Consider the following 9,705-nt stretch of genomic DNA (forward strand, 5'->3'; position numbering starts at 1 on the left):
TGAATTTATACATAAGCGCATATATATATGCTGTGTGTATGTACCCATGTGCACTTGCTATAGCAGAACATATTACGTTAAAATTTCTTAAGAAATCCGGCGCGCATTCATAGGTACAGCATGGTATGTACGGTGAAATTAAATTCATAGAGAAGGCGCAGTCCCGGCCCGTTCCTCCTAACAAAATAGGGGTAGGAAAATGAAATCAGCACAAGTTAACAGTAAGAAATTAATTAATATGGCTGCCGGAGAGAAATGAGAGGAAGAGAGTGATACCAGAGAATGTTAATGCAATGAGAAGGTGCAAATGTTACTGTAAGCTTTTTTTAGTACAATTGAGATCTGAAAGATTTGTAATAAGGTCATTTAGCACACCGAGTTTATAGACACCTCACTGACTTTTGCCCACACAAAAATTAGAAACACCACACATATTTCACCTCAACACACAACACATTTCTCACCTCGACATTAAACCAATTAAATTTGTACTATTTTCGTATTTTTGAAATAATAAGCGAATACGTAAAATTTATTACATAATTTTTTTTTTTCAATTACATTAAAAAAAAAAAAACGATTTTAAAAAATAAAATTTATAAAAAAAAGTTTGCACCGGGAATTGAACTCGAGTCTAACATGTGGCGAGGAAAAATAGGCGGTGCGTTTATTTCTTCGACTGTTTATTTTTTGACCATTTTGTTACTTTTGAAATGATAAGCGGATACATAAAATTTATTACAAATTTTTTTACGATTACATTAAAAAAATAAAAATTAAAAACGAAAAAAAAAATTCCACCGAGAATTGATGGCGAGTCACGTGGGGAGGATAAATACATTAAACTAATTAAATTTTTACTAATATATTTTCGTATTTTTTTAAATAATAAGCGAATACGTAAAATTTATTACATAATTTTTTTTTAATTACATAAAAAAAAAACGAATTTAAAAAAAAAAAATTAATAAAAAAAGGTTTGCACTGGGAATTGAAATCGAGTCTAACATGTGGCGAGGAAAAATAGGCGGTGCATTTATTTCTTCGACTGCTTATTTTTTTACCATTTTGTTACTTTTGAAATGATAAGCGGATACATAAAATTTATTAAAAAATTTTTACGATTACATTAAAAAAAACACATTTAAAAAAAAAAAAAAAAAATTGGCGCCGAGAATTGATGCCGAGTCACATGGGGAGGATAAATACACAGTGCGTTTATTTCTGCGCCTGCGTTGTGAACATGCGCGCGACGCGAATTAATTTTAATAAAGTTCTGAAAGTAATTCATGAAGTTTTTCATTACATACATTCATAAATGAACGTATACTCTATATGTACATAAATGATGGTATATGACAATATACACAATATGTATGTATGTACATGTCAATAGGAGGTATTTGCATTCAGAAAAAAAAACGGTTTAAGATAAATCAACACTTATTTTATATTGTATGTCAATTTATAGTTTATGTATTCGACAGCATTTACATACATATGTAGGTATGTACATTTGTATATGAAAAACAATAATGCACAAGCGCAAGAACATCATCTTCCTTTCATACATATGTACATATGCATGTATGCCCAAATAACCTTGACTTATAGTATGTATGTACACAAGTCACAGCACATCACATTCTTACAAGACAAATACACATACGCACTAGCGAGTTTCTTCCTAACAAGTGCAAAAACAATTCTGCTCTATGTTATGTCCTAGCATATATATGTACATACATATGTATATGAGTATACCTACTTGCCTTCTAAACTTCCTACAAAATAATTGTATTCATATGTTACTACATCCATGCACGTTCATACAAGTTACGTTCTCTGCTATTGCGAACGCGAAAAAAAAATACTTTTTAGTATTTATGCTAGGCTATGCCTGCTTTATTCGAAGTTCAATTTTAAACTTAAAACTAAATTTACATGCTTTAGTTTTTATATTACTTTGAATATGCACCAGACGCTTATTAGGCATAAAAGGGTAATTTCCTGTTTATTACTTTTAACATATTACTTTTAACATAATTCTGTTGACGTAGCAATTATTAGCTTTTTGGTCAACAGCTAGCGTAAATACCAGTCAGCAGTTACCGGTTAATGTACTTTGCAAATATTAATAAAAAGGAAAACAGTTTCCTGTTTATTAATTTATTGCATTTATATCGATACTGCTATTATTGGCTTTTGGGTCAATAACTAGCGTAAGTGTCAAGTCAGCGAAGAATTAACAAAGCTCGTGTTAACTCTTCCCCTCTTAGGTCGATTGTCCTCAATCGGCACAACTGTTGTGAAATTATAAAGTGACCTGGAAAAATGGGCCTTTAGGCACGTCTGTTACATATTCTTTAGTTACATGCAATTTTTTGTTATAATAATTTTTTTTTATTAAAAAAATTAGAGAAACAATAATAAAAATTAGCATAATTATTACATCAGTACTTATACTAATTATATGTTTGTTTTTATTATCTTTTACCAACAACTGAATGTCGCTCTTATGTTCTAAATGGCTTACATATAGAGCCTCGATTTTTAAATTCAAATTTGTTTCATTTTTTTCTCTTATATGCGTTATTAAATTTGGTAGAATAAATGTGTCATAACTTTTTAGATTAAAGTTGTTGTAGGTTACGTTTGATATTGTGATTTTACAATTTATAAATTTTATCAAAAATGTTCCTTTATTTAGAAATTTTAAATTGTTACAATCATGGTTTATATTTCCATAAAAATGTTTCAGTATTAGTATCCCTGGTTCGATTTCTGTTACCGAAGATTCTGTTAAATTTTTTAGCTGACATTGAGCTTCTCTAAACTCCAAAATATTGATTAAACATTCGTCATTTTTCCTAACTAAATTTTTCTCTAAATTATCCCTAACTTCTAAATTGTAAATGTAGTTATTATTATCTACAAGTACTTCATATTCGCTTAAAATAATTGATTTATTTAAGGTATTGGGGAGGGGTTCAAATTTTATTTTGGATAGTATACTTGCGGAAAATTGTGGAATAAGTAAGGTAAGTATAATGGTATTTTCCTGAAATATTACGGCTATCTTGATATTCCTATAGCTGTCGTAGTCCGTGATTAGGTCCAGTTCTGTTTGTGTCACTATGTCGGTGGGAACGATGCCCAATTTGGTAGAAAATATGATTTGTTCAATGTCGTCTACGTGGTTTCTCAAGAGCGTTATATCATTGTTAATCCTATACGTATGCTCAATAAATTCAATGTCGTCTTCTAATGTTTTTATTTTGTTCATTGTGGAGTGTCTGAATGTATTTATGTAGTCGCTTATAAAGGTCTGTTGCCTATTTATGTGGGTCGTAATATTCTCTATTTGTTGCGTTAAAAAATTGTTAAAGTGCGTTAATTTGATTGCATTGTCTGTAATCGTTCGTTCGTTACTACGTATCTGATCTAGTGCATCCTTGATATCTCGTTCATCGTCACTGTCCATGGAGCCTGCTATAAATTTCAAACCTTTACCTATTACGTTAATTAGTCCTCGTTTTGATTTCGGATGTGGGTGTAATTTGTCTATTTTTGTTTTCAGTAATAGAAAATTTTCGGTAATGGATTCCAAGATTTGCGAGTCCTCGGAGGAAGTCGTTTTTAAAGTATTTATGTTGTCCATAATACGTAACATCGTGTCTTCGTATGTAGTTAAGTTGATAAAATGTAGTACCTTGTCGTAATGATTAATTGTTTTCAATTCTCCTATCTTAATGGGTATGTATCCGTTGTTATTTGTTAAGTCCTGCACGTCAATTTGTTGGCTTTTGACACCAAGTACAAATGTCATGGCAAATATTGTCGTCAATAGCATTTTCCTGTGAAAAGTGAGGGTAGCTGATTTAACTTTGTCTAATATCTTTTTTGTGAATTATCCTGCCTGACTTAGTTTTTATGGTTGTGTTAAAATTTTCTGCTACGATTTCCTTCTTATATCTAGCTGACAACTTACTTCCTATTCTCTTGTTTATTTTAACGTATATAGTGTCTCCTTCTGAGAACGTTTTTGCGGTTTTCCTATCTTTGTTGTGATAAGAAAGATCCTGTTTTTGTTTATTTTGTAATTTCTCCCTGATTTCCTGTCTATCCTTCTCAAGGAGTTTGGGATCACTGCTAATTCTTCTCCCAAAAAATATTTCTATTGGCTTTTTCCCTGTGGTAGAATGCACGGAGTAGTTGTACTCCTTGACGGATTTTTCTAATAATTCACTGAAGGATCGGTGGCACTTATCGACTTGGAGACAGCGCATTATTTCCTGTAGGGTGGAGTGAAAGCGTTCTACCTGCCCATTTGAAGAACTAGTATATGGAGGTGTTCGATATATATCTGTGCCAAATTCATTATTGATCATGAAGTTTATTGATTCTGAATTAAAGGATCTTTCGTTGTCCATAACTATTGTTTCTGGTACTAAGGCAAAAAGGATATCCCTTAGCGGTTGCCTTATATCTTCGCTTGCTTTGGAGCGAATAACTTTTGCTACTGCATATTTAGAAAATTTATCTACGGCTGTTAAAATAAGTTGTTTTCCCACTATTAATATATCTATATGGACTATTTGACCTGGGAATTGAGGTATGGGTGTGGCTTGTATTTGAGGCTTTGGTGGATTACGCTCGTATTTATTTTCCTTGCATGTAACACATGTTTTGATAATTTTCTTAATTTTATTTGCCATTCCGGGAAAGTAGTACCTTTCTAAAATCTGTGTTTTGTTTTCTTTACTATTCCTGTGGGCTCTATTATGTGTTTTAATAATAATTTCCTCCTGCTCTTTCTCATTAGTTATGTCTTGAACTTCTACTTGTGAGAACCTGATGCGATATTTGCTGAAATGTAATGGGTATAATTCTTGTATTTTTCCCATTATGGATTCTTCGGTTTTAATGCAATTTATCACCGATGGGTTGAGGTATCTCTTAAGAATTGAGATAAGTATTTGTTGAGAGAATTCTGCTTCTGTAACCATATGGCGATGATATGTTGGAAATATTATTTTGAATTGGTAAGTGGGGATCTCGTTGATCTTGAGGAATATCTGATTTTTGAAAGCGTTAATAGGTGCTTCAACACTGTATATCAAATTGTGGGATGAACTGTCATCCGAATTCGTTGCCATAGACAAAGTGTTAACCTGTGTTTCCGTATGAGATATTCTCGATAGGGCGTCGGCCACGACATTTTGTTTACCAGGTTTATAAAATAATTCGTAAGAGTATTCCTCAAGAGCTGCCTTCCATCTCTTCATTTTCGAATTGTTATTTTTATTGCTAAGCGCGAATGTAAGTGGTTGGTGGTCAGTAAAGATTTCCACCTTGGCTGATCCGTATAAAAAATTTCTAAATGAGTTTAAAGCCCAGATTATGGCTAACATTTCTTTTTCGTTAGCTGCGTAATGTTCTTCGGCTCTACTTAGAGTTCTTGAGATGAACGCTAATGGCTTAGAGTCCTGCGATAAGACTGCTCCTAGAGCAAATTTGGAGGCATCTGTTACTAACTGAAAGTTTTTGTTGTAGTCGGGATATGCGAGTACAATGTCCTCAGAAGTAAGTGAAAGTTTTATGTTTTTGAAGGCTCTTATGGCTTCTTCGTTTAAAATTATTCTAACTTTTGAAGATTTATTCTTCGATATTCGTCCTTCTTCCCCTCTGAGAAGAGTTGTTAGGGGTTTCGCTAACTTTGCGTAGTCTTTTATAAATCTACGATAATATCCGGACATTCCTAGAAAACTTCGTAGCTCTTTTAAAGTTGTGGGTTGCGGAAAATTTGCAATCGCTTGGACCTTCTCAGGGTTAGTTTTTATGCCATTTGAGGATATAATGTATCCTAGGAATTCAACTTCCTTTTGAAAAAATTTACATTTGTCCAACTGGACTTTCATATTGGCCTCTTCTAAAGTTGCAAAGATTTTTCTAATATGATTGAGGTGTTCATCCCCAGTTTTACTAAAAATAATGATATCGTCAATATAGACGTAACAGTATTTCCCTATATGCTCGCGCAAAATGTCATCCAGAGCTCGTTGAAAAATGGATGGCGCATTTTTAAGCCCAAACGGCAAACGAGTAAATTCGTATTTGCCGGATTTGATTGAAAATGCCGTTTTTTCGATATCAGATTCCTTTAAAGGAATCTGATGAAAACCGCTTTTCAAGTCTAATACGGAGAAAAATTTGCTTTCTCCAAGATTGGAAATTACCTCCGATATCTCGGGTATCGGGTACCTGTCGGCCATTGTAACTGAATTCAATTTCCTATAATCGATTACCATACGATACTGCTTGTTACCTTCTGAATCTGGTTTCTTAGGTACAACCCACACGGGTGAATTATAGGGAGATCTGGATGGCCTTATAATACCATCATTTAGTAATGTTTTCACTTGTGATTCTACCTCGCCTTTCAAAGATGCTGGATAGGGGTAGAATTTTGAATATACGGGTGAATCATTTAATGTTCTAATTTGTCCTAAGACCTTTGTTGTATATGTTAGCTTTTCATCGGGTTCAGAGAAAAGATTGGGATATGTATTTACGATGTCTTTCATAATGTCCCTCTGTTTGGGGGATAAGCCTTCCTCTTTTATATTTATTGCATTTACGCTTTGTGAGGCCTGCTGCTTAAGTCTGACCATACGGCCATTTCCTAAAATCATCTTATTATCCGCGGTGTATATTACTGCTTTTAGTGCTCTAAGTGTGTCGTTTCCCAAAATACCATCAAATGATTTCAATAAGGGCATAAGATAAAATTTAATTTTTTCTTCTATATTAAAGAGTTTTACGTAGGTGTGTTCTACTATTTTTACATCTCCTACAATTGATTTTGCATAGAAAGGCTTTTCATTTTGTATTCGTTTTTTGGCTAAATTTGGTTTCGCATAATTTTTACTAGAGCCTGTATCTATTAGAAATCTTAAAATGTTTCCGCTCTCCGTCTTCACTTCGATGTATGGAAGCGAAGAGCTAATCATGCTAAAAAATGAACGTCATTGCATTCTGCATATTCGTCATATTCAGTTTCCGCTTGGTTGCCCTCTCCTGATGTGTCTATATGAAAAGTCCTTTGATTTTTGGTGGGTGGCTGATTGTTAACCGATGGCGGTCTTTTGCCCTGAAACTGATTCTGAGGTGGTCTATTCATATAGTTGATTTTTCGTGAATGTAAGCTTTGATCTACTTCCATTGGTTCTGGCTTCGGTTGAGGCTTCGGTGGCCTTGGAGGAGCATTAGTAGATTGATTTTGGTTGGAGTATTGTGGTCTAGCCTTCCACCTTGTTTGATTTACTTGTGGTTCGTAAGCCAATTGTGGGTAAAAGGACTGTTGTTGTGTTGGATATTTTCCCGAATTTGGGTATCCTTTTTTAATATTTTGTGCATGATTTGTTCGATAATTCTGGTTGTCCAGTTTCATGCATAAATGCAGAGCTTGGGGAAGATCAGCAGGCTCTCTGATACCTAATAACCGTGGTAGATCCCCATTCAGACCCCTGACGAATGTATCAAGTGCCTTGTCCCTATAAGATTGGGTCATCATGCGAAGAGATTCGCTACCCATTTCTACACATCCTAATTTGTTAAGTATTAACGATAGATACTTATACACTTGTTGGTAGAATTCCGCTACAGTTTTATTACCTTGCACTAAGGTGGTTAGTTGATATTCCAAAGTGGAAATATCCCGTTTGTCTGCATAATGCATTGCAAGACACTTTACAATCGCTGACCAATCTAGTGGCGTATTATAAGATTCCAATGCCGTATCGGCATTTCCCGTAATTTTGTTTCTAATGACGCTAAGTATTCCGTAATACTTTGGAGTTCCTTTTAATGGTTCGTATATACTCAATATACGATCTACGCTTTTCTTCCAGGAGTTAAATTCCCCAGGACGTCCAGAGAAATCCTTGAGACATTTAACTACGTCTGGTATTTTATCTAAATCTGCCAAGTTACCCCGATGCCTATCCTCAATTGTTTGGTCTATCGTTGAACTTAAAAATGCATTTGGATTAAGGGTAGCCTGTACTACTCTTGGTCCCTGTTGCTGCAAAATATCTGTTGCTATGTTCGTTATTAAGGCCCTTAAGTCTTCTACGCTTAGTTGCCTATCGTTTGCAGCTTGAGGGGCAAGGACGGGAGGACGGATTAAATTGTTCGGATTTGCCATTTTAATTTTAACAATATTTTAGTATTTATTGTATATATATATATCTATGTTTACAAATATTCCTTTTTTTCTTAATGTTTTTTGATTTTTACTCCTTCTGGGAAGGAGAGCTTTTTTACCCTGGAGGGTCCCGTAGGAATCGCAGAGTTAAGCTTTATATTATAAGACCGGAGGGTCCCCCTTTCGGTGGTGAATCGCGGCCTTTTATATTTAATTTTATCTGGCTGTACAAGCCGTGAGTTATATTACCTTATTTTTTCGGTCCTATAGTTTTAAAGCTAACACTTTGGCTTAATCTAGGATCTTATATATACGTATGTAATTCCTTTGAAGTTTCTCACCGTTGCTGCCTGTCTTAATATCTTTTTATCTCTGCTGCTACTTGTCTTACGCTTTTTCTCCTTTGCCGCTGTTGCTGGTTTTACTACCTTTTCTACTGCTGCTGCTTGTCTTAATATCGTTTTATTTCTGCTGCTGCTTCTCTTAGCTTTTTTCTTTGCCGCTCTTGCTGGTTTTACCACCTTTTCTACTGCTGCTGCTTGTCTTAATATCGTTTTATTCCTGCTGCTGCTTGTCTTGCTATCGTTTTATTCCTGCTGCTGCTGGTTTTACCACCTTTTCTACTGCTGCTGCTGAGATTGAGATGGCTGGCACATAATGCCTTCTCTTTTGCTATTTACCGCTACTTGAGGGCCACTTTCCCAATTTCAGTTTGTCCTTTTATAGGAAATTTTTTTGTTTGCTCACTCGCGAATTTTTTTCGCGGGTTTGTCCTTTTATAAGGATTTTTGCTCACTCGCGAATTTTTTTGCGGGTTTGTCCTTTTATAAGGATTTTTGCTCACTCGCGAATTTTTTCGCGGGTTTGTCCTTTTATAAGGATTTTTGCTCACTCGCGGATTTTTTCGTGAACTGTGCTCGGGCGCCAGTTACGTTCTCTGCTATTGCGAACGCGAAAAAAAAATACTTTTTAGTATTTATGCTAGGCTATGCCTGCTTTATTCGAAGTTCAATTTTAAACTTAAAACTAAATTTACATGCTTTAGTTTTTATATTACTTTGAATATGCACCAGACGCTTATTAGGCATAAAAGGGTAATTTCCTGTTTATTACTTTTAACATATTACTTTTAACATAATTCTGTTGACGTAGCAATTATTAGCTTTTTGGTCAACAGCTAGCGTAAATACCAGTCAGCAGTTACCGGTTAATGTACTTTGCAAATATTAATAAAAAGGAAAACAGTTTCCTGTTTATTAATTTATTGCATTTATATCGATACTGCTATTATTGGCTTTTGGGTCAATAACTAGCGTAAGTGTCAAGTCAGCGAAGAATTAACAAAGCTCGTGTTAACTTACATTCATGCATATGTATATGCGCGAGCACAGCGCTCCCTTCTTGCTTCCGTGTACTTTTGTCTTTCACCAGTCGATATTCCTAATATTGTTCTTACAAAAACACGATATGTACTTTGATAGACGCAAAAGCAACAG

Source organism: Anastrepha obliqua, chromosome 6 (genome assembly GCF_027943255.1).
Source record: "Anastrepha obliqua isolate idAnaObli1 chromosome 6, idAnaObli1_1.0, whole genome shotgun sequence".
NCBI classification, from domain to species: Eukaryota; Metazoa; Arthropoda; class Insecta; order Diptera; family Tephritidae; genus Anastrepha; species Anastrepha obliqua.